The sequence below is a fragment of the Musca domestica genome, unplaced genomic scaffold (assembly GCF_030504385.1).
Source record: "Musca domestica strain aabys unplaced genomic scaffold, Musca_domestica.polishedcontigs.V.1.1 68, whole genome shotgun sequence".
Classification (NCBI taxonomy): domain Eukaryota; kingdom Metazoa; phylum Arthropoda; class Insecta; order Diptera; family Muscidae; genus Musca; species Musca domestica.
In genome coordinates, this window is record NW_026712379.1 from 3,284,157 (window position 1) to 3,310,743 (window position 26,587).

Genomic DNA, 26,587 nt, shown 5'->3' on the forward strand with positions numbered 1-26,587 from the left:
TTATTTTATAATTTATTTTATTTTTGCAAACATAAACAAAATCACAATTTTTATTTTGAAAAGGTACATTTTATGGGAAAAATCCATTCGGCGTTAGTACGAGGCTGGAGTTTCCGCTTTTTAAAAGTCCTCGAAGAAGTGCCAAGTCATCGGGAGATAGAGCCCATCCGCTCAGTTGTCCCACAGATTGCAGTTCGGGGCACTCGTTCATTAACACCTATTAAAAAGATATTTGCTATTAATAATTTCCGAGGGCAATAAGTAAAGTTAGTATTTCTGTATTACAAGTGGTTAAATAATTTAATCGTTATATTTTCGAATCATCCACTCGAAGATGTTTCTGAGTACATAAATAGTAGCAAGAACTTGCTTGTTAGCTAATCGTGAATAATATTAGATACTAAGTTGTTGAGTTCTAACTCTATCCATTTGCCTACGATTTCAAAAAACACCTGTGGTACATGGTGGTTATATTAATGTGGCGTAAGTCATCGGTTGACTTTTTCGTAAGAGATTAAACCTATGGTAGAATTATGTTTACACGTTTTTTACAATTATACCTCTGAGAACATCTCATGTATATTCATAAATCCTTTGTATATTCACAAATCAGGGATGGGAACCGGGTTTCAATTAAGTTAAATTTGAAATTGTAATTTACATCACGCTAATTACAAAAATGCAAATCTTGGTATTAATATTTGAAATAAGGTAATTATTATAGTTAGCAGCAAATCCCAGCTGATTTGGCTAATAATATAAATATTCGCTGTTACACTTAACAAATCGCTAAGGGCGATGGTGCGAAAACTTTTTTCGTTTTCAGTTGAAAATATGTCCAAAATCTTCACTAACCAAAAAAAGTAATGGTATTATTTCGTCAGACTACTTTTCTGATTCTATGGTGGTGACTAAGGCCAAACACCACTAAGAAAATGGACAAGAACGATAAACATTATAAAGAAAGAAAATTAAATAGACATACATCCAGTTTAAAATCTAATTCTTATTTTACAATTTTTTCGTTAACAAAATTAGATTTAATGTTAACTTATTTAAAATTAATTCAAAGGTATTAAACATATATTTTTATTTTATATAAATTCTTATTAAATAGTTTTAATAATGAAACTTGTAATCGTTACGGTCGTTGCTAAAACAAGTTTTCCAAAACAGTTGTATAATCTTGCTCTTCTGAAAATAAAACTCTGCTTAAATTAAAATCTGATTTTTAATATGTATTATACAAACGATACTATTGTCTGATCATAAAGTAGTAGACAATTATTATTTTTACTAAGAATTCATATCGCATTCATAAAAGCGGGTAGCGTTGGTTTCCCTACTTATTATGTGAATGCCCGTTTTCACTGATAACTGTATCAGTTTGTAGCTAATTTTTGAAAAAAACACATTTGTATGACACACTATTAAACGTCCTCATTTATTGGTCAATGCGTGTTATGAAGATGGGTTTGAGTCTGACCGACATGACGAGGCATCGAACATTTCGTTGGATGTCACGTATTGTTATGCGTTTGATCAAACAGGGCATAACACGACGAACGTTTTTTAGCCGTGGTAAAAATAGAGAAATATGTCGCATTTGCAGGCCTTTAATACAAACATTCAAACATTTCTAGAAATGTCAGTTATTTTTTTTAGTGATTCAAAAATATGTACATTTGTATTTGTTTTCCCATACAATGCCGATCGGAAGTTTTTATGATATGAATTTTTAACAACTTTTACAAATTTGAATAATTTTTCATTCCAAAAATTGTCCCAGCAGCAGTGTCGATGGAACTGCATGTATTCTTCTACCTAGGCTACAACTTTAAATCAATGATTTTTGTACGTTAAAAATCACTACATCTGGCGGGAAAACCATACACTTGACATCCCTGAACGTATTTTGGGAAGATTAAAAATACACTTATACATGGCTCAATAAGAAAGGTTGCTCATCTTCAAATAAACTAGAAAAATGCAACTCTGTGCTGGAGACTTATAGTGTTAAATAGACTTTTAAATATGCAATAGTTGGCTTGCTGTTGTTTTAATTTTTTTTTACAAAATTCTTATATTGGGAAAAACCCGCGAAATAAGAAAAGAATTTCGGGGTTATTCCACAAGATGAAATTTAAAATAGTAGGACAATAGCGTTTTATAACAAAATTTTAAAATTTGTTGCCATTTATGTCGAAAATTTGCATTTATTTTGCAACCAAATTTGAAATAATTTCAAATTATATTATTTTTTATTCAAAACAATACACACACATACGCAAAATGTGTATATATTTTGACAGAATAAGGGCACTAAAAGAAAAAATTGAATTTGGGGGGTAGCTTTGTTCTACCTTCTGTAATCTACGTCGGGCAGGCCTGTAAAAATTGTTGCAAAGTTCTACTTGTCTTTCGGTACATACCTAACCTGTAGGGCTATTCTGTATCTTTTTAACAACTCTCCTCATTGTTTCTTTTTTCCAAAAACTTCATGTGTTTGTTAAGTTTTTGTTACAACAACAGAAGGAATTTTAACAACTTTTCTTGGTTATTCCACAAGAAGGAATTTAAAATAGTAGGACAATACCGTTTTATGACAAAATTTTAAATTTTGTTACCATTTACGTCGAAAATTTGCATTCATTTTGCAACCAAATTTGAAATAATTTCAAATTATTTTAGAGTTTTGCCTTGTTAAGGCGAAGATCATATGTTTTATGATTTAAGTGTTTGTTTTCTCTTTCGAGACGAGCTTAATGATCTAAAATTTGCAGTGAAAAGGAAAGCCAGATAGATACTATCACACACTCACCACTATGCGACGCGTTTCGCCGTTGGTTAAGCGGCTCATCAGGCATATTTGATGTGGATGATGGCTTACAAGGGCCGTTCTCTGGAAAGTAGTATATATTTCGAACTTATTGCAAATTAGCATATGCGAATTATACACTAGAAACTCTCCAGGTTCGACTCAAGTTCTATTGGCAGATCTTTTTCACAGCAACGTTTTGTTTTTGTAGTGATGGATTTTTTTGTCCACAACAACTACATTGCTTCCAATGCATACACTTGTTTTAGTGATGCTTTAGGAAGACGGGTTAATGGCTCTGAACGTAGAGACGGCAACTTCTAGTTGGCTGCACACAGAGGTCCGCGGTTCAAATCCCACAGCCAGGCTCGGCTGAATTTTTGAGTTTTGCCTTGTTAAGGCGAAGATCATATGTTTTATGATTTAAGTGTTTGTTTTCTCTTTCGAGACGAGCTTAATGATCTAAAATTTGCAGTGAAAAGGAAAGCCAGATAGATACTATCACACACTCACCACTATGCGACGCGTTTCGCCGTTGGTTAAGCGGCTCATCAGGCATATTTGATGTGGATGATGGCTTACAAGGGCCGTTCTCTGGAAAGTATATATTTCGAACTTATTGCAAATTAGCATATGCGAATTATACACTAGAAACTCTCCAGGTTCGACTCAAGTTCTATTGGCAGATCTTTTTCACAGCAACGTTTTGTTTTTGTAGTGATGGATTTTTTTGTCCACAACAACTACATTGCTTCCAATGCATACACTTGTTTTAGTGCTGCTTTAGGAAGACGGGTTAATGGCTCTGAACGTAGAGACGGCAACTTCTAGTTAGCTGCACACAGAGGTCCGCGGTTCAAATCCCACAGCCAGGCTCGGCTGAATTTTTGAGTTTTGCCTTGTTAAAGCGAAGATCATATGTTTTATGATTTAAGTGTTTGTTTTCTCTTTCGAGACGAGCTTAATGATCTAAAATTTGCAGTGAAAAGGAAAGCCAGATAGATACTATCACACACTCACCACTATGCGACGCGTTTCGCCGTTGGTTAAGCGGCTCATCAGGCATATTTGATGTGGATGATGGCTTACAAGGGCCGTTCTCTGGAAAGTAGTATATATTTCGAACTTATTGCAAATTAGCATATGCGAATTATACACTAGAAACTCTCCAGGTTCGACTCAAGTTCTATTGGCAGATCTTTTTCACAGCAACGTTTTGTTTTTGTAGTGATGGATTTTTTTGTCCACAACAACTACATTGCTTCCAATGCATACACTTGTTTTAGTGCTGCTTTAGGAAGACGGGTTAATGGCTCTGAACGTAGAGACGGCAACTTCTAGTTGGCTGCACACAGAGGTCAACGGTTCAAATCCCACAGCCAGGCTCGGCTGAATTTTTGAGTTTTGCCTACAGGAAAACTCAAAAATTACAAGGGCCGTTCTCTGGAAAGTAGTATATATTTCGAACTTATTGCAAATTAGCATATGCGAATTATACACTAGAAACTCTCCAGGTTGGACTCAAGTTCTATTGGCAGATCTTTTTCACAGCAACGTTTTGTTTTTGTAGTGATGGATTTTTTTGTCCACAACAACTACATTGCTTCCAATGCATACACTTGTTTTAGTGCTGCTTTAGGAAGACGGGTTAATGGCTCTGGTGAGTCGTCGCATAGTGGTGAGTGTGTGATAGTATCTATCTGGCTTTCCTTTTCACTGCAAATTTTAGATCATTAAGCTCGTCTCGAAAGAGAAAACAAACACTTAAATTATTTTATTTTTTACTCAAAACAATACACACACATACGCAAAATGTGTATATATTTTGACAGAATGAGGGCACCAAAAGAAAAAATTGTATTTGGGGGGTAGCTTTGTTCTATCTTCTGTAATCTACGTCGGGCAGGCCTGTAAAAATTGTTGCAAACTTTTACTTGTCTTAGGTACATACCTAACCTGTAGGGCTATTCTGTATCTTTTTAACAACTCTTCTCATTGTTTCTTTTATCCAAAATCTTCATGTGTTTGTTAAGTTTTTGTTACAACAACAGAAGGAATTTTAACAACTTTTCTTGGTTATTCCACAAGATGGAATTTAAAATAGTAGGACAATACCGTTTTATGACAAAATTTTAAATTTTGTTACCATTTACGTCGAAAATTTGCATTCATTTTGCAACCAAATTTGAAATAATTTCAAATTATTTTATTTTTTATTCAAAACAATACACACACATACGCAAAATGTGTATATATTTTGACAGAATAAGGGCACCAAAAGAAAAAATTGTATTTGGGGGGTAGCTTTGTTCTACCTTCTGTAATCTACGTCGGGCAGGCCTGTAAAAATTATTGCAAACCTTTACTTGTCTTAGGTACATACCTAACCTGTAGGGCTATTCTGTATATTTTTAACAACTCTCCTCATTGTTTCTTTTATCCAAAAACTTCATGTGTTTGTTAAGTTTTTGCTACAACAAAAAAAGGGCTATTCGGTATCTTTTAAACAACTCTCCTCATTGTTTTTTATCCAAAAACTTCATGTGTTTGTTAAGTTTTTGTTACAACAACAGAAGGAATTTTAACAACTTTTCTTGGTTATTCCACAAGATGGAATTTAAAATAGTAGGACAATACCGTTTTATGACAAAATTTTAAATTTTGTTACCATTTACGTCGACAATTTGCATTCATTTTGCAACCAAATTTGAAATAATTTCAAATTATTTTATTTTTTATTCAAAACAATACACACACATACGCAAAATGTGTACATATTTTGACAAATGAGGGCACCAAAGCTTTGAGGGTAGCTTTGTTCTACCTTCTGTAATCTACGTCGGGCAGGCCTGTAAAAATTGTGGCAAAGTTTTACTTGTCTTAGGTACATACCTAACCTATAAGGCTACTCTCCTCACTTTTCTTTTTCCCAAAAACTTCATGTGTTTGTTAAGTCTTTGTTACAATAACAGAAGGAATTTTAACAACTTTTCAATCGATAAAAGTTACAGAATAGGCCTGTTATGCAAAAATATATTGATTATTACAAGTTGAAAATATTAAAATAATGGGTATGTTAATAGTACACGATGTGACAAGTTGTTATTTCTGGGAAAATATAAAAATGCCCAACATTCATTGTAAGGATTAGGAAACCCCAGAAAAACCTAATCAGACCCAAACAAACAAAATATGAATTAAACGTTACAACAATTACATATTGCTTTCCAAGCCGAGATAACTTCTCAATACCAGAAATCTAGCAGCTGGCAAGGGTTTCGTTAATATATCAGCTATCTGTTTATCTGTTGGAAAAAATGGCATTTAATATCAATATGTTTTTATCGTTTGTGACATGATGGATATTTTGATATAGTTATGCAGCCTCGATTTTCCTCGTAAACTCTTATAGGCCTGTACTGCACGCTAATGATTTTAACCATAGAGCTTCCCTTACAAAGCCATATATTCAGCTTCTGTTGATGAAGCTGCTACGGAGTTCTGTTTCTTTGTATTCCAACAGATTAGAAATGTTTCAAACATTTGAAACAAATACCCTGTTGTACTCTTCCGATCAATCTCACTTTCACCACAATCAGAATCTACATATCCAATTAATATGTCTCTGTGACTGTCGTATCAAAGCTATCTTAACACCCAAGGTAGATCTACTAGTAGTCGCATCACCCAAGCTGACGGCACCTATAGATGTCAAAACAAGTTCTTGTAATGCTGAATTCGCCCTAAATGAATGCAACACAAAAACAAAGTTTTTTATGTCTTCTTCAATAAAAGTATTTTTTTATATTTCAAAATTTAAGAGCAGTTTAGAGTGAATTACTAGTAAAGAAAATGAAAAAGTGTTCCGGCGGGTGAATCCATGCCATGTGGTGCAATTTTATTCAAATCCTAGTTGTTGAGATTATGTTCAGCACTGGCCTTGAAATGTAATTTATCGTGAACATTTCCAGGTGGCCCAGACGAACCGGCGGCTGGAGCAGCCGCTGTCATGAAGGCTTGCAGCATTCGTGGATCCTCCCCTTTGATTTGTATGGGTCCATGCTAGCCCTTTACTGCCTGACTCTGTTGTATAGCCATTTTACTTTGCCGCTCCAGCTTTTCACGAAAGCTATGACTCAGTTGGTCTTATCCAAACTTCCACTAGCCCCAGCTCTTCCCGCCTTCTGTGGTCTGTGAAAAGTCTTTGTATGGTTTGGAGAATTTGCATCGGCTCTGCTACCAAGAGAGGTTTGGTATCCACCAAGTGGCTACTAGCTTGATTGCTGGGCATTCTTAAAGGGCTGTTACTGGTGGCGATATTGGTGCTATGTTCTTTCTTTAAAACCATTTGATCGGGAACACTTGCTACTGTTGTGCCATGTGCTGGAGTCGGTGTAACCTCCGGTTACCAACATTGGCTGGAATATTAGTGGTATTTTTCCGATGAAGATATTGCAGTTGTTGGCTTAATTTCACACATAACATAAAATGTTAACCAAACACCTCGTTTCTGATTGGTTGAAACAAATTTGCCGCAAAAATGTCATGGCGAATGTACGTTTTCGCCTTAGATGCCAATTTTGACATTTAAGGTTACCTGTTAAATCTACCTTGTTAGCACCCATTTAAGACCGTTGCCATAACTCTTTATTGCTCTTGTTGACATAGCGACTTAATATATTAATTGCCGTACTTAAATCAGGCCGCGTACATAACATAACGTACATTAAGCACCCGATTAGATTACGACATGGTGCGTCATAAGTTCTTCATAAGTTAAGTTCTTCATAATTCAGTTTGCATGGCAGTGGGGTACTGACAGGCTTGGAGTCATCCATTTTAAATTTACTCAAAATATTCTCTATATATGCAGACTGAGTGAAATATACTGTATTTTCATTTCTCTCTATCCTTATACCTATAAAATATTTGATTTCGAATAAAACTTTCATTTTAAACCTGTTCATTAGATATCTTTTAAAATTAACGATTACAATTACCAAGTCGTCCACATACAATAACACATTCAAATTTTCAAACGTATCACCCTTATCAAGAATGTATAAACAGCGATCCACTGACGAGTTAACAAATCCTATGTCCTTCAGGACTTTTTCAAAAACTTCAAACCAACATCTTGCATTCTGTTTTAGTCCATAAATTGACTTATTTAGTTTACAAATTTTATCCCCACAATTCAATCCCTTTGGAATTTTCATATAGATTCAATAATCCATTCAGAAAGACTCTCTTTACACCCATGTGATGTACCTTTAAATTGTATTGGTTTGAAAAAGCCATCAGAATGCGAAAGCTGCAAATTCTAGCCACAGGAGCGAAGGTTTCATCGTAATCAACCAAGTATTCTTGGGTAAAACCTCGAGCAACAAGCCTAGCCTTGTATCTTACTGGGTTTCCTTTTTCATCATGTTTCAATGAAAAAACCTATTTAAAATCAACTACATTCTTACCAATAGGTTTTGATACAAGAGTCCATGTCTCGTTCTCAAAATGTGATCTAAGCTCATCCTTTATTGCTTTTTCCCAGCGTTTTCTATCGTTTCTATTTTAAATTTCATTAAAAAATGTCGGCACATCAGAATGAGCTTAAATATCTAACACGCATTCTAAGATAAAAACAATCATCTTCTGTGTGTGAAATTTGTGGTTTGTCCCTAAGTCTTCCACACCAGTTTCGTCTGGATCAACCTTATTTGATATATGTTCCATGGACTATTCATATGTTTTCCTTTCCTTACTTTCATTCAGTACATTTTTACTTACTTCCGTTCTATCATTCGGGAAAGGCAAAATTATGTCCGTACTATCATTCGGGACAATTGGAATTCTATCCGTACTGTCATTCGGGATTTTTAGCACATTTTCCGGTTCAACATTCTCTTTAATTACATTCCTGGATTTAACCATATTCCTTTCATCCATGATAACATCTCTAGCTATCAAAAACTTTCCACATGCCAGACTTTATATCCATTTGATTCATATCCAACGAATATTCCCATTGATGATCTTTCATCAAATTTTCGTTTTCGTATTTTATTATGCACATACACCGTTGAACCAAAAACCTTTAAATATTTTAAACTTGGCTTTTTACTGTGCCATTTTTCATAAGGTGTTTTGTTTCCTTACCCAACGCTTTACTGGCAAGTCTGTTTAAGTAAGTTGCCGTTAGATCAGCTTTACCCCAAAAAACTTTATCCAATTTAGCTCCACTCACCATAGCACGAGCTTTTTCTGTTATTGTCCTTATCATCCGTTCGGACACACCGTTTAGTTGAGTTGTACGTGGAACTGTTAAACGATAGCTAATTCCTTTTTGAACATAATAATCTCATTTCAGAAGATAGATATTCTCTACCATTATCTACATAGAGGTTTACAACCTTTAATTAAAATGAGATTCGCTTTTTGCTACAAAAACTTAAAAACAGAAAATAAATCTGCCTTACGAGCTATTAAATATGTTATGAGCTATAATAGTTCTTTTCATCAATTCATGAAGGCGTTATCGGACCACAAACATCCGAATGGATAATAAATAAAGGTCTTTTTATATGTTCTTTGTTTTTATTTTTACTAAATGACAACCAATGTTGCTTACCATCTATACAAGTTTCGCATAAATCACAGTCAGGTTCTGCATCTTCCAAAAGATGTGTGTCACTAAACATGCCCTTGTTTTTATTTCCAAAAATTTACCTTTAGATACATGCCCTAATCTTTCATGCCACATTCGATAGTTTTCTTTCTTAATGTTCTTGATGTGTAAATGCTTGAAAACAGCTCAAAATCTACAGTTAGAATAATATTCTTATATTTACTATCCATAACAACTTGTCGGTTTTTGGTAACTAAAAAACCCCAGGATTAAATTCAATAGTCAAACCAACATCTTGCATTCTCTTGACGGATAGTAAGTAAGAAACTTCCTGGCAATATAAAACATTTTCCAGTGTGATTTGCTCTTGATCTTTAGTGTCCAGCTTTACTATTCCTTTCTTGGTTGTGTATATAAATTCTCTTTGTTTAGCAATTGGAATTTTAATGGGAAAGGCAAATAAAATCTGTGTACAAGCTTGAGTCATTTATCATGTGGTCGAAGGCACCGGAGTCCAATAAAAAGAAATATTGCCTTTTGGGGCAGTGTTCAAGTGCTGCCTTATCATGAATGCAAATCCTTTTTCAATTTGGGTTGTTGCAGTTTGAACTGTTTTCCACTATCGATTTTTTTTTAATTTAACTGTTTTTATATCCGTAACAATCTTTTTTTATATGTCCTTTTTTTACCAAAAAATGGCACTTCACACTTGATTTAGAAGTCTGGTATGATTTCAATTTACTTTTATTTTTAAAACTATGTGAAAAGACCTTGTTATTGTATCTTTGATTGTTATCAATGGCTTGTAAAACTTTTCCACTGGTGACTCGATCATCGTTTATCAATTTTATCTCGTGTTCAAGTAATCGAGTTTTTACAAATACCAATGTTAAGTTATCCTCCGATAATGTTTCAATCGCCGTTATGACGCCATCAAACGTTGATGGCAATGTCAACAACAAGTGGGTTACTTTGTCCATTCCCTCAATTTTAGCCCCGGATGCCATTAACTCAGTAATCAGGTCATCGAATATCAAGAAATGATCCATCAACAATATATTGCCTTTTAGCTTTAAAGATAGCAGTGTTTGCAAAACCAAGAAAAGAATCGCCTAGATATTCGATGATTACACTTTTTGCATTTCGTTCACTTCTTATCCATTCTGATGTTAATTCTTTCGGAAATTCACAATCTATAACTTTCAATGCGTCCATTTCTTCCAACAGCGCTCTAACTCTAAACTTCCACACTAAATATCTTTCTCCATCAAAGGGTTTAATATTTCTTTTAATTTATCCATTTCTATTTATCAGTTCAATCAATTCTAAGACGATTTAACGATGTCCGTCTGTCTGTCTGTTGAAATCGCGATACAGCCCACATTATTTGACGTAGAGCGTCAAATATTGAAAATGAGATATATCGGTCCACGTTTTGGTATAGTCCCCATATAAGGGTACATAACGTTATTCGGTATTTTGATGATTTTTGCAACACTTTTTTACGGATTTGTCTGAAAATTGGTGTTTGTTGGTCATAATGGCTTCTAGCTCCGGTGGCGAAACTTTGCATATATAGGTCCACGCTTTGGTATAGCCCCATATAACGGTACCTCCCGATATTCGGTATTTTGATGATTTTTGCCACATTTTTTCATGGATTTGTCTAAAAATTGGTATTTGTAGTTCAAAATGGGTTCTAGTTTCGGTGGAGAAACTTTGCATGTATAGTTCCACGCTTTGGTATAGGCTCCAAATAACGGTATCTTTTGATATTCGGTATTTTGATGGTTTTTGTCACATTTTATAGCGGATTTGTTTAAAAATTGGAATTTGTTGGTCATAATGAGTTCTAGCTCCATTGGCGAAATATTGTATGTATAGATACACGCTTTTGTATGGCCCTATATAGCGGTATCTACCGATATTCGGTATTTTGATGATTTTTGCCACATTTTCCCACGAATATGTCTAAAACTTGGTATTTGTGGGTCATAATTGGTTCTAGTGTTTCCATTACCCTAAGGTGGGGGTTATTAAAAGTTCGGCCCAGCCGAACTTAATGTTTTTACTTGTTTCTTTTGATTACGATTTGATTACATATAAAAGCAAAGCCTATTTTTGTAACATAAAAAAACATGGTAACATAAATTAGAGAACTTTGCATGGTAACATAAATTAGTTTTTATTCAAATATTTTTTATGTTTCCCAATGAACAGTTGTGGTGCAATTATCCAACAGTGTATTAAAGTCTTGAGCATGCAAACATTTTGGCCGCAGACCTTGGACATTCCAGCAGGACTCAGCACCATCGCACTCAGCAGGCGCCACCCAAGAACGGTTACAAAATGAGGTACCTCGCTTCATATCCAGCGAAACAATGGCCACCAAAATCTCCGGATACCAATCCGTTGGACTATTGTGTCTGAAGTATTTTGGAAAGCAAGGTTGGCACTAAAAAATACCACAGTGTCGATCAACTCAAGCAAGCGCTTCGCCGGGAATGGGCCAAAATACCGCATAGCAACATTTGTGTAACGTGTGACGGTTTCATTGGCCTTCCAACCCATAATGGCCTTCCACCCATAATTCGTGTCAAAGACGACGAATACGAACAAATCTAAACTTTTTCCAAAATTTGATGCTATTTTCGACATTTTCTCTTTCATTCAATAAAATTAAAAAAATGTTAATTTTGTTCAAATTATGGCGTTTTGCAGTTTTTTATCTCACCCTGTATATTCTTGATCAGCATAAAAGTCTATATCGGTTTAGCGATGTCCGTCCATCTGTCAGTCTGTGGAAATCACTCTAGTTTCCGAACGAATTGAAGTAGATTGATAAAATGTTGCTCCAATGTATATTATGTCTGCAGGACTTTTGATATTGAAATGGGCCATGTAGGTCTACGTTTTGGTATAGCCCCCATACAACAGTACCTCCAGATATTCGGTACTTCGATGATTTTAGCGACAATATTCATCGGAATTGTTTCAAATTTGGTATTTGAATTTCGAAATGGATACTAGAGCCTAAGACAGAAAATTGTCTGTGCAGGTCCACGTCTTCGTATAGCCTCATATAACGGTACCTCCCGTTATTCGGTACTTTCTTGATTTTAGCGACATATTCACCGGAATTCATTTAAATTTGGTATTCAATGTTCGTAATAGATGCCATAGCCTATGATAGGAGATTGTATGTGCAGGTCCATGTCTTCGTACAGCCCACATATAACGGTACCTCCCGATATTCGGTATTTTGATGATTTTAGCTACATTATTCATCGATTTTTTTAAGTTAAGTTTCGCATTTGAATATTGTAATGTCTTACGACAAAAGTTACCCCTGCAGGTCCATGTCGTCGTATAGACCCTAATATAACAGCTACATTCGGTATTTTTAAGATTTTAACAGCATTTTTAACGCTTTTTATTGTTTTGAGAATTACCAAATTCGTTCCAAATGGTGGAGAGTATTCAGTTAAAGGACAACGCAAAAAAGATAAAATATTGAAGAAGTTTTATATGAAATAATCACTGCCATTGACACATCCAAATACTACGAATGCTTTTAAATCCTTTACACAATTTCTTTGTGTCTTTGTGCATTTGTTCGTAACACGCAGAAGGAAATGAAATAGATCCATTGTTAATTTTGATAGTCTTCAAAAGTCACTTTTGTATGTATGAAATTTGAAGAGAGATGGATGCTTATTTTGCTTTTTAAAAATCTTGAACCCTTGATGGAGTGGACCGATATTGTCCATTTTAGTACTGTCCAACCATTTTAGTATTGTCCAACGTAGTACTGGTGAAAATATTAGGATTCGAATCAATACTTTTGTGCAGTAAAATACTCCTTTCGAGAGTTTTCGAGCGCACCAGCCAGACAGATGGACGGCCATTGCTAGATCGACTCCAAATGTCCTGAAAAGGATTTGGTCTCAAGAGACCTAGGGTCTAAACCGTTATTTTGATGAAGCAGGGTTTGACCGTATCAAATGAGGGTTATCTAGCCATATGGCTGAGGGTATAAAAACCAAGTTTAGAAAGTAGGTCGGGCATAAAATGGTGATTTTGGAAATATGTCTTAAGTGTAAGAACTACACTAAATGGAATAAAATGTAATACTATTTGGTTTTGGGGCCATGGAAAAAGTGTTAAAATTTAGTTTATAAAGAGGTCTTTCTGGAAATGTGTACACCAAGTGTACGAAAGGTACTAAAGGGTACTAAATTTAGCAAATAACATGAGAATAGAAGTGATATTATGAATATTGGTATTAGGATTTGGAAAAATCTACCGTAAGGTGTACGAAAAGAATTTATTTACTGGTACATTATTTAATATAGAGTGAATTTAGAATCCGGTGGCTGGATTCTTGTTCTATGAAAATATGAAATAAAATTTTTCATTTGACATTTATTCTCTTTATAAAAGTTTTCATTTCACATTTTCATAGAACAATAATTGAGGCCCTGTAGTATAAAATATACGAAAAGTACTACATGATACTTAACCTTATATATGTGTAGGAATAGAGCTCAACTTATGTATTCTGTATGAGGGTAACTGTGGGTTAGAGAATATACAATTTTTTGTGAGTTCGAAATCGGCTAACATATCTAATTAAAAGTGGATCTTCTACTTCCGTATGATAAATTCTCGCCCATTAACAACCCAAATTGCTAAAAGAAGTACCACTACATGGGGTCATATCAAATAGTGAACTTACATTCTCTAAGAACCTGAAAAGGTAAATTAAAATTCACTTTAAAGCGTCTATATGCGTCTACTTTGATCAAGAATTTAATTTGGGGATATCTAAAGAATTATTTGTGGAGAAACTGAGGACGAAATAATATACCTTCGACTTATGTGGAGGGCATAAAAATGGGCAAAAGAAAGTGATGTCAGTCAAACAAATTCGGAATGGTCTATTGACAAAAAAGGATAAAACCTAAAAAATCGCATAAAGAGATCCAAAAAAATCGCATAAAGAGATCCAACAAGTAAAAAAATATTAAGTTTGGTCGGGCCCAACTTTTAATACCCTCCACCTTAGGGTAATGGAACACTAGAACCAATTATGACCCACAAATACCAATTTTTAGACATATTCGTGGGAAAATGTGACAAACTCATCAAAATACCGAATATAGGGCAATACAAAAACGTGGACCTATACATACAATGTTTCGCCACACGAACTACGACTCTTTATGACCTATAAATACCAATTTTTAGTAAAATCCGTGAAAAAAATGTGGCAAAAATCATCAAAATACCGAATATCGGGAGGTACTGTTATATGGGGCTATACCAAAACGTGGACCTATACATGCAAAGTTTCACCACAGGAGCTAGAACCCATTATGACCAACAAATACCAATTTTTAGACAAATCCATGAAAAAAATGTGGCAAAAATCATCAAAATACCGAATATCTGGAGGTACCGTTATATGGGGCTATACCAAATACCAATTTTTAGACAAATCCATGAAAAAAATGTGGCAAAAATCATCAAAATACCAAATATCGGGAGGTACCGTTATATGGGGCTATACCAAAGCGAGGACCTACATATGCAAAGTTTCGCCACCGGAGCTAGAACCCATTATGGCCTACAAATACAAATTTTCAGATAAATCATGGCAAAAATCATCAAAATACATATAGCAAAACGTGGACCGATATATCTCATTTTCAATACCAACCATCCTAGACACAATACAAATTGTTCTGCTAATCAAATAATAATGTGGCCTGTATCGTGTATTTCAACAGACAGACAGAAGGACATCGTTAAATCGTCTTACAGTACCTTTATAAATGGTTAACCCACTGGATTTGGATTAAAATTATCTTATCCATTACTTATACTTCAAATAAATCTTCTTGAAGTAGGTTAACCCTGCAAAAAGTTCTAACGTAACATAGCAAAAGAATTTGATGCTGATTATAAATATATATACATTATTGGGTCTACGAAGAACATTTGGGGATGTTACAAACGGAATGAAAAAGTTAATATACCCTCCAAGGGTATAATAAATAGAGAAGGGTATAATAAAAAAGGTGGAGGGTATAATAAAATAGCGAATAAAAATCATTTGTGATTAAATTGCATGAAATATTTTGAATTTGATATCGTATATTGAATTTTAATTTTTTGTTTTATTAATTTTTTATATGGGGTTTATACAGAGAGTTTGTTTATATGGGGTTTATATACAGTGAGTCAGATATACAGATATCAAGAGGAACTGCTGAATAGCTAATAAAGCAAGTAGTGGAATTTTACTGCAAATTTTGTGACAAAGGGATTTATATCCTCGAAAATAGTTTTGAAACCCTAAAAGTACTTTTGATTGGCAGTTTCACCTTTTTTCCCCTTACCTTTGCTAACCAAAAAGGTAAGCTAAGGTTTATATCAGTGAAAATGATAAATTCGTACAGTTAAACAAAATCGTACTTTTCGGTCAATTAAATGTCTAAAATGGGTACATAAATACATGTTGCTTTGTATTTTTCTTCCTTAGTAAAAATAAATATATTTCATATATTTCACTGTGATCTTAATACCAACCAGTAAAGAAAGGCCAAAGTAGCGCTGGACCGACTTTATGATAATAAGCTTTGTATGGGGAATTTATGACAATTAAAACATACCAGCTATGATCGTTATAATTTAAAGCCGGAAAACTTGACGAAGGATCTTGTATCTGAACCGATATTCTTACAAATTCCATCGTGAAATCGGATGAAGATATATATGTGGACTATATCTAAATCTATAAAATTTAGCATAGGCATTTCTTTGCTGTATCTGATGGTTGGAACCAAATATCGTTGTTGTTAAAATATTTTACGGGTGTGAGGGAACAAAATACAAAATCGGATGAAACATATATGTACATGGGACCTATAGCTATATCTTAACCAAATTCGATACACTTTCTTCCAGCCTATGTTCGTTTGTATGTGCCAAAATCCATTCAATTCAGGTGCACAATAAACTTGAAATCGAGATAATATATATGGGAGCTAGATCTAAATCTAATCCAATCTCGATAAAATTTGGCAAATATTCTTCGAATATCGTTGTTATGGAGTGCATATTATGGCTGTGGAGGAGAAATTTAACAAATTGGATGAAGAATATGTATGAAAGCTATAGCTATATCAAAACCGATTTCCACCAAATATGACACCCCTATTTCTAGACTCAATTTGGTAATATGTGCCAAATTTCGTCGTATTTGGGCTAATATTACACATTTGGTGCAAAATATATATGGGAGCTGTATCTAAATGTTGAATTTTAAAAGGGTTCGTCCTTGGGCCAAACAAATGTTGTGCAAAGTTGTATCTTGATCGGGCAATAAATGCGACCTGTACTTTGTTTACAAAAATGCATGGACAGACGACGAGCGAACCGACATGCATAAATCTACTCAGACTGTGATCCTATGCAGATCATCAAATGGAACTATGAGTCTAACTCGCTTCCTTCTCCATGTTACAAACAAATGCACAAAGACATAATATCCAGACCACAGTGTGGTGCACTTTTCGTACACGTTTAGTAGGCATTTGCAAGCCGACCTACTTATATAAAACCTACACCCTACACTGTGATCCTAATACAAAAATTTATATTTCCAGTTCTGTTCTTACCCACCCTACCAAATGTAGTACTTTCCGTACATCATATACCACACAGTTCCAAAAACAGTCCATTGTCTAACCCACAGTTACTCTCATAGGAGCGCTCAAAAGTTCAACTCCATACTTACACAAATATAAAACTAGCTAAACCCAGAACGCTTCGCTACACTTCGGTTTTTATATACCTATATTTTGTGGTTTATGATAAAAATAAAACAAGTTCAAGAATTTTAAGAATCTATTTATTGTAATGCTTTGGAAATACATTTTTTTATTTTTTCTTCAGGAGCGTAAACAAACAAATCGCTCGGTATACCTCCACGTGAGAAAAGCAGGAACATGCCAAATTTAGTCCGCATACATCAAGAGTTTGTCCTTGGGATTTATTAATTGTCATAGCAAATGCCATGCGTACAGGAAACAGCGATATTTAAAGTTGAACGGCATTTTTGTTGCTAGAATAGGGAATCGAGGTAGCAATACATATGAACCTACATACTTCCCCGTAATAGTTGTAGCCTCTATTGAATTGTTGTGTAGCTTTTTTGTACTGTTAGAATGGTACTATACAAAAGACGAGATTGGTCTATGCATGGCTCAATAAGAAAGGTTGCTCAACCTCAAAGAAACTAGGAAAATGCAACTCTGTAACGGAGTCTTATAGTGTCAAATAGACTTTAAAATATGCAATAGTTGGTTTTGTTTATTTTTATACCCTCCACCATACATAGTATGGAGGGTATATTAAGTTCGTCATTCCGTTTGTAAACTATCAAAATAAACATTTCAGACCCAACAAAGTATATATATTCTTGATCAGCGTAAAATTCTATGACGATTTACACAGATCTCTCTTTTGTCTGCAGGCAGGTCAAGTTCGAAGATGGGCTATATCGGTCCACGATATCGTATAGCCCCCATATAACGTTACCCACCGATATTCTGTAATTTGATGATTTTAGCTGCATTTTTCAACGGAATTGTCTGAAATTCTACACAAGGAGTTCTTTGTGAGCACTTTATCCCCTGAAAGGGAACTGTCTATATAGGTCCACAATATCGTATATCCCACATAATGGTACCCCCCGATATTCTGTATTTTGATGATTTTGGCCTCATTTTTCAACGGAATTGTCGGAAAATACACAAGTAGTTCTTTGTGAGCACTTTGCCCCATGAAAGGGAATTGTCTATATAGGTCCACAATATCGTATATCCCACATAATGGTATTCCCCGATATTCTGTATTTTGATGATTTTGGCTACATTTTTCAACGGAATTGTCTGAAAATACACAAGGAGTTCCTTGTGAGTCCCTGAAAGAGAATTATCTATATAGGTCCACGATATCGTATAGCCCCCATATAATGGTACCCTCCGATATTCCGTATTTTCATGATTTTAGCCACATTTTTTAACGGAATTGTCTGAAATTCTACACAAGTAGTTCTTTGTGAGCACTTTGCCCCATGAAAGGGAATTGTCTATATAGGTCCACAATATCGTATATTCACCCATATATCGGCACCTTCTGATATTAGTTATTTTAAAGCTTTTAACAGAATTGTTAATGTGTTGCCTATTGTACAATTGTACAATGTGTTGCCTATTAACGTCGAAAATATACATTTACTTTTCCAACCGAATTTGAAATAATTTGAAATTTTTGTATTTTTTGTTCAAAACAATACACACATATAATGTGTAACCAAAAGAAAAAAATTGTATTTAGGATGTAGCTTTGTTCTACCTTCTGTAATTTTGCCATGGGTCTATATTCTTAGTAAAAAATATCCAAATCTGAACCGATTTCAATATAATTTGACATATTTTTTATAGACCCAATTCCGTCACACATTTCAAACTTCATTGAAATTGGAGATATATAGCGTATTTAGTGCATCAAATAAATGAAATCGACCGAATTTATATTTGCGATCTACATCCAAACCTAAACCATTTCTATATAACTCTGTAATTCAGAATTGTCTGAAATTCTACACAAGTAGTTCTTTGTGAGCACTTTGCCCCATGAAAGGGAATTGTCTATATAGGTCCACAATATCGTATATCCACCCATATATCGGCACCTTCTGATATTAGTTATTTTAAAGCTTTTAACAGAATTGTTAATGTGTTGCCTATTGTACAATTGTACAATGTGTTGCCTATTAAGGTCGAAAATATACATTTACTTTTCCAACCGAATTTGAAATAATTTGAAATTTTGTATTTTTTGTTCAAAACAATACACACATATAATGTGTAACCAAAAGAAAAAAATTGTATTTAGGATGTAGCTTTGTTCTACCTTCTGTAATTTTGCCATGGGTCTATATTTCTTAGTAAAAAAATATCCAAATCTGAACCGATTTCAATATAATTTGACATATTTTTTATAGACCCAATTCCGTCACACATTTCAAACTTCATTGAAATTGGAGATATATAGCGTATTTAAATGAAATCGACCGAATTTATATTTGCGATCTACATCCAAACCTAAACCAATTTCTATATAACTCTGTAATTCAGAATTGTCTGAAATTCTACACAAGTAGTTCTTTGTGAGCACTTTGCCCCATGAAAGGGAATTGTCTATATAGGTCCACAATATCGTATATCCACCCATATATCGGCACCTTCTGATATTAGTTATTTTAAAGCTTTTAACAGAATTGTTAATGTGTTGCCTATTGTACAATTGTACAATGTGTTGCCTATTAACGTCGAAAATATACATTTACTTTTCCAACCGAATTTGAAATAATTTGAAATTTTTGTATTTTTGTTCAAAACAATACACACATATAATGTGTAACCAAAAGAAAAAAAATTGTATTTAGGATGTAGCTTTGTTCTACCTTCTGTAATTTTGCCATGGGTCTATATTTCTTAGTAAAAAAAATATCCAAATCTGAACCGATTTCAATATAATTTGACATATTTTTTATAGACCCAATTCCGTCACACATTTTAAACTTCATTGAATTGGAGATATATAGCGTATCTAGTGCATCAATAAATGAAATCGACCGAATTTATATTTGCGATCTACATCCAAACCTAACCAATTTCTATATAACTCTGTAACTCAGTCCAAATTTCATTGAATGTGAAAGACATATAGTGTTTTGTGCATAAAATACAAAAAGTCGGCCGAAAAAATATATGGGAGCTAAATTCAAATCTGAATGGATTTTAATACATTTGACAAATTATTTTTTTTTACCAAATTCCATTACACATTTCAAATTTCATTTGAATCGGTCATACATACCGTGTTGGTGCGTCAAATATTTGAAATCGGAGATGGGAGATCTATCCAAATCTCAACTGATTTCAACATAATTTGACTAATTATTTTTCAGAGCAAATTCTATCACACATTCCAAATTTCATTGAAATTTGACATACACAGCGTGTTTGGTGCATCAAGTACATGAAATCGGACGAAAATATTCCAAATTTGAAAACTGTATCTATAACTGATCAATAGATATGTGCATACAAAATCTAAGGACAATGTGAACATATTTTTTGCTGTTATACTTAACAAAACACCAACGGCGATGGTGCGAAAACCTTTTTTGCGGTTAAGGAACGGCGACACCACATTGGGTAACATAGTCGTATATTTCATGTTTCCTAAAAATTGCAAAATGTAGAATACTTTAATTATGTTTCAATTTGAAAGGGGGGTTGCTTTGTCCCACTATTTTCTAGCGATTGTTTGAATCGTTGAGATATTTGGACCTACAGCAAAGAACTATACATTCAGAGGATGATGTGAAAGCATTAAATTAATATTTTAAGAACTATTCTAAAAATTAAAATTTTGAAATTAAAATATTTAACTTGGTACAATGAAAAAAAGGTACCTCGTTTCAAATTAACATTCCCAGCATTGCTGCATTTCTGTAATTTATTTGTCAAATTTGAAGGCATAAAAAATAGTTCCCATCTCTGATTTTGTGTGTAAACAATGGATTTATGAATATAGATTTTGACAATGATATGTTGTCAAATATATAAATTTGAAAAAAAAAACATGTAAAAAGCAGTAAGTTCGGCCGGGCCGAACTTTAAATACCCTCCACCATTTGGAACGAATTAGAAAAAAATAAAATTTAAAAAAAAATAAATAAATAAATAAATCCATTAAAAATTCTTTTAAATCTTTAAAATAATCTAATATAGGAAGGTGCCGATATATGTGGGGATATACGATATTGTGGACCTGTAAAGACAAATCCATGCTGGGTGTAAAGTACTCAAGGAACTCTTTGTGTGGATTTTCAGATAATTCCATTGGAAAAAGTGGCTAAAATCATCAAAATACCGAATATAGGGGGGGATATACGATATTGTGAAACTATATAGACAATTCTCCTCTCAAGAGTAAAGTACTCACAAGGAACTACTTGTGTTGATTTAAAGACAATTTCGATTGAAAAATGTGGCTAACATCATCAAATAGCCAATATCGGGGGGTACAGTTATATGGGGGATAACGATATCGTGGACCGATATAAACAATTCTCCTCTCAGAGAGTAAAGTACTCACAAGGAACTACTTGTGTGGATTTTAAGACAATTCCATTGAAAAATGTGACTACTCATCAAAAATACCGAATATCGGGGGTACCGTTATATGGGTGCTATAGCGATATCGTTACCCCCATATAGAGAATTCTCTGTCGGGGGGTAAAGTGCTCACAAAGAACCCCTTGTGTACAATTTCCGGACCATTCCGTTGAAAAAATGTGGCTAAAATCATCAAAATACGGATATTGCGGTACCATTATATGGGGGCTATACGATATCGTGGACCTATATAGAGTAATTCTCTTCCGAGGTATAAAGTACCCACAAGGACTCCTTGTGTGGATTTTAAGACAATTCCGTTGAAAAATGTGTCTAACTCATCAAAATACCGGAATACCGGGGCGTACAGTTATATGGGGGATATACGATAGCGTGGACCTATATAGACATTCTTTTTTCAGGGGGTTAAATGCTCACAAGGAACTACTTGTGTAGATTTTCAGACATTCCATTAAAAAATGTGGCCTAACTTCATAAAAATACCGAATATCGGGGGTACCGTTATATGGGGGCTATACGATATCGTGGACCGATATAGCCCATCTTCGAACTTAACCTGCCTGCAGACAAAAGAGAGATCTGTGCAAAATTTAGCTTCCTATCTTAATTCGTTTAGACTGTAACGTGATTACAACAGACGGACAGACGCTGATCAAGAATATATATACTTTGTTGGGTCTAAAATAATTATTTCGATGAGTTACAAACGGAGTGACGAACTTAATATACCCTCCATACTATGTATGGTGGAGGGTATAAAAATGGTAAACATACGATTACATGACATTACATTCTCAGTTCTACCATGAATAATTAATTAACCAGTAAAAAAAGTCCTAATGTCCGGGCGGGGCCGACTTTATAATACCCTACACCACTTTACTAATTTAGTAGAGCTCCACATAACAATTATAAGTTTTTATGGGAGAATTCAATCATACACGCTATGATTATAATTATAATTTAAAGTTCAAAAGGACTTGCCAAAGCATTGTATCTTTAAATTCGGACTTGTATTGCCTATTTGGGTGCAAAATTAATTTGAAATCAGATAAAAATATATATGGGAGCTACATCCAAATCTGAACCGATCTCGATAAAATTTGGCAAAGATATTTCTGAGTTGTATTTGATATATTTTCCTGAATATCGTTGTTACGGAGTGCATATTACGTCTGTGGGTAACCGATCTTCACCAAATTTGGCATACTTACTTCTAGACTCAATTCGGTCGTATGTGCCAATTTCATCCCATTTGGGTAAACATTAAACGTTTGATGCCACATAAAATGTAAATCGGACGAAGTTATATGTGGGGAGCTATATCCAAATCGGAACCGATCTCGATAAAATTTTGCAAAGGTATGTCTGAGCTGCATTTGATATATCTCCCCAAATATGTTTGTTACAGAGTGCATATTAAGGCTGCGGAGGACTAAAATAACAAATCGGATGAACATATATATATGGGAGCTATAGCTTTATCTGAACCGATTTCGATCAAATTTGGCCTACTTATTTTCAGGTCTAATTTGGTTGTATGTGCAAAATTCCATACTATTCGGGCAGATATTACGCATTTGGTGCACAATAAAAGCCAAATCGGTCGAAGATATATATGGGAACTATATCTAAATTTGACCGATTATCTCCAATTCTCCAATGGGGTTCGTCCTTGGGCCAAACAAATGATTTGTGCAAAATTTCATCTGGATCGGGCAATAAATTCGAACCGTACTTTGTTTACAAAATACATGGACAGACGGACGGACGGACGGACATGCATAAATCGACTCAAAATGTGATTCTATGCAGATCATCAAAAGGAACTATGGTTCTATCTCGTTTCCTTTTGCCTGTTACAAACAAATGCACAAAGACATAATACCCTGACCACCTTGTGTGTAGGTATAAAAATAATTATTTTGTTTACATTATTGAACATAGAACCTATGACACTTGGATTACGTACAAAAACAAATTTTGTATGTGGTTGTTGCTACGTTTGTTGTACAACAACACTTGCTGTTACCTGTATTATTCTACCATGACCATGGTCCGCATATCATTGTTATGGAGTGCTTGTTACGGATGTCGGCGACTTAAATGTGAAATCGTATAAACATAGCCATTTCCGAACCCATGTATGCCCAATTATTATATTTTGTACCATGAATTTAACCCAAAGCTCTTTCGGATTACTTTACACCATACACACGATATTTAGTATATTTTCGTACAATTTTAAAATATGTACAAATGGAAATTGGTATTGAAAGTGTACGAAAATAACTAAATATACCAAATATAGATATTTGGGGTAAATCCATGGTATGGCAGAACTATCGGCTGATACATTTTTTTGCAGAGTGTGACCGATTTCTGTTAATTCCTTTTTGTATTTTTTGTTTGAAAAATAAAATAAAACAAAAATTTGCAAAATTAATGGAAAGTACCTTGTGGGAGCGCTTTAAAGATAGAGGAATTGTGGATATTGGTAAAACTAACTCTATTTATGTAGAATGTTCACTAACTAAGTAGCGGACACTTGCTAGTATAATACATAAAGATTTGGCTCAATGTCTTATTTACAATTACTTAAAATATATACTTGTTTGCAGATAGTGGCAGAACATTTTTTCCCAGATTTCGCTTTGGAAGGGATGCCCACCCAATGTATCTTACATATACTCTGGGAAAGATAGTGAAATAAAGTATTTTCTATCATATTTAATTTGGGAGCTCTTTACAATGGCATATACACACGTCAATTTTTTGTCAAATTTTTGATAAAGAATTGCAAAATGCACTCCACACTTTAAAGCCCCATTCAAAAGAGTCAATATTGTCCACAGTTTTTTTGGAATAAAATATCCAGAAGGACAGCTCCAATTTAAAATAATTGCCTGTATTGTTTACCTAGGAGATATTATTCACGATGCATGATCTATAACTTCATTGTAATTCGCTTTATCGACTAGAATCTGTCAAATTAACTGTGCTGTAATTACCTGTATTGATTGGATTGTTAAGTTCGGTGCCAGAGTAAACCAGACATCCTCAAGTGCATAGAAATGATGCTGTATAAATATGCTATTAAATATACAATTTATTTTGATTCATGGGAGGAAATACAAATCGTACCTTACAACGTCTTCATCGGTCAACGAGACGCTGTCTACTGCCAGTCTTTTTAGTTGGGTCGTATTGCAAATCAGAGATTTAGGGCCGTATTGGCGATCGGACTACTTAGCATTTCCAATCCCTCTAGGCGACTAAAACGATGCTGTTTTGGACTAAAGTAGGAGAGACCTTCCATCATGTAGCAATCCAAGTCAATCAGACCTGGACACATTTTAGCCAAAACTCCCAATTCGATTTCGCCATTACCCTTGATCATTGTAAGGTGGTCCAAATATCGGCCAGTAGTTTCCAATAGCTCCATTAATTCTGAGCATGAGAATTTATAGATTTTGAGCTTACGCAAGAATGTATTAGAGAGGGCAATTAGACAACCCGATTTCGGCGTATCCAGATACAATGACTGCAATTGTGGACATGTCTTGACAATAACGCGCAACGTTTCCTCATCTGTGGAAGTGTCATGAAGGTATTTTAATTTGCACTGGAAGTTCTCGTCGACGTTGTCGTGGACAAACTTCAATGACGGCCCAACAAACGAATACGTCGAAAGCGTCTCCACATTCGGGCAATGCTCCAAAATAAGCGCAATATCTGAATAACAATATTTTCCTCACCCATCATACCAACGTCGATTATGGTCAGACGATCTGCACATACGCCCTTACTCAAGCTTTCTATTCCTATTTCGGTAATATCGGTCTCGCCCGATATATCCAAAACTTGTAAGTGGCTGCAGTGCTTGGAAATCACCTCTAGCAAATCGTCGTTCGCTATAAAGGGCACATATAGTTTGGTGAGATATTTACACTTCTTTACTATGTCAAACATATAGACATGTGTTCCTCCTTGACCCACACCCCCTTTAGGTTTAGCACCCCCGCAATCCCGTCCTTGGGCCGCTATAACTTGTAATATCTTTTCGTAGTACGACAGCGGAAAAACTTCCGTTACTAAAAACGAAACTCCGCAATTGAGCAGCATTTGTAGGCATGTGAACCGCATATTAGCATCCAAGTAATTGGAACTGAGGATTACACGCAGCAAGTCCTGGTATATATTGGACGTAGCCCCAGCCAGCTCCAGGTATTCATTAATATCTACCATTACAATGTTAATATCCATGTCGACATCGGGACCATATTTCGCATAGCCCAGTGTCGAGACAATGAGATTTGCCAACTCTCCCAGAGCACTGTCGCTGAGCGATCGAACCGGACACTTTTTAGCCATTTCTTTCTTTTTAAAACAATGTTTTCTTTTCCTCAATCCGAACTCGTAAAGTATGTATATAGTTAAATTATTTTGTTTGTAAACAAAATGTTCGGGCACTTCTCAATTCAATCGACACATGCGATGTACATATGTATGTGTGTATATATATGAATAGATAGATCTTTTTATAAGCTAGAAAGTTTTTGCTTATTCCCGAAACCTTCGAAATGTCGCTATTATTTCAACAAGTCAAAATTACGTCACATTTTGACATACTGACGAATAGGTTCACTTCTTCAAACTCTAAGAGAAAGTTAACCGACATTTTTACCGCCCGTTACAATGTGACATAACGTATGCAAAATGTTTTCTGCCTGGTCGAGAAAAAAATCTGTGCATTCGCCACTAAATTAAGACAACAGATGCCTCCCGTTCGTATGCGTCCAAAAATACTGATTCTTAAAAGGAGACTATGTGACACAGAAGAGTATCCAGAGATAATATGTG

The 26,587-nt window shown here is 34.6% G+C and overlaps 1 pseudogene; it reads right to left on the reverse strand.

The window, feature by feature from the left end:
- On the reverse strand, positions 1-26,238 carry LOC131805965 (uncharacterized; annotated as a pseudogene).
- Positions 26,239-26,587: the final 349 nt, after the last annotated feature.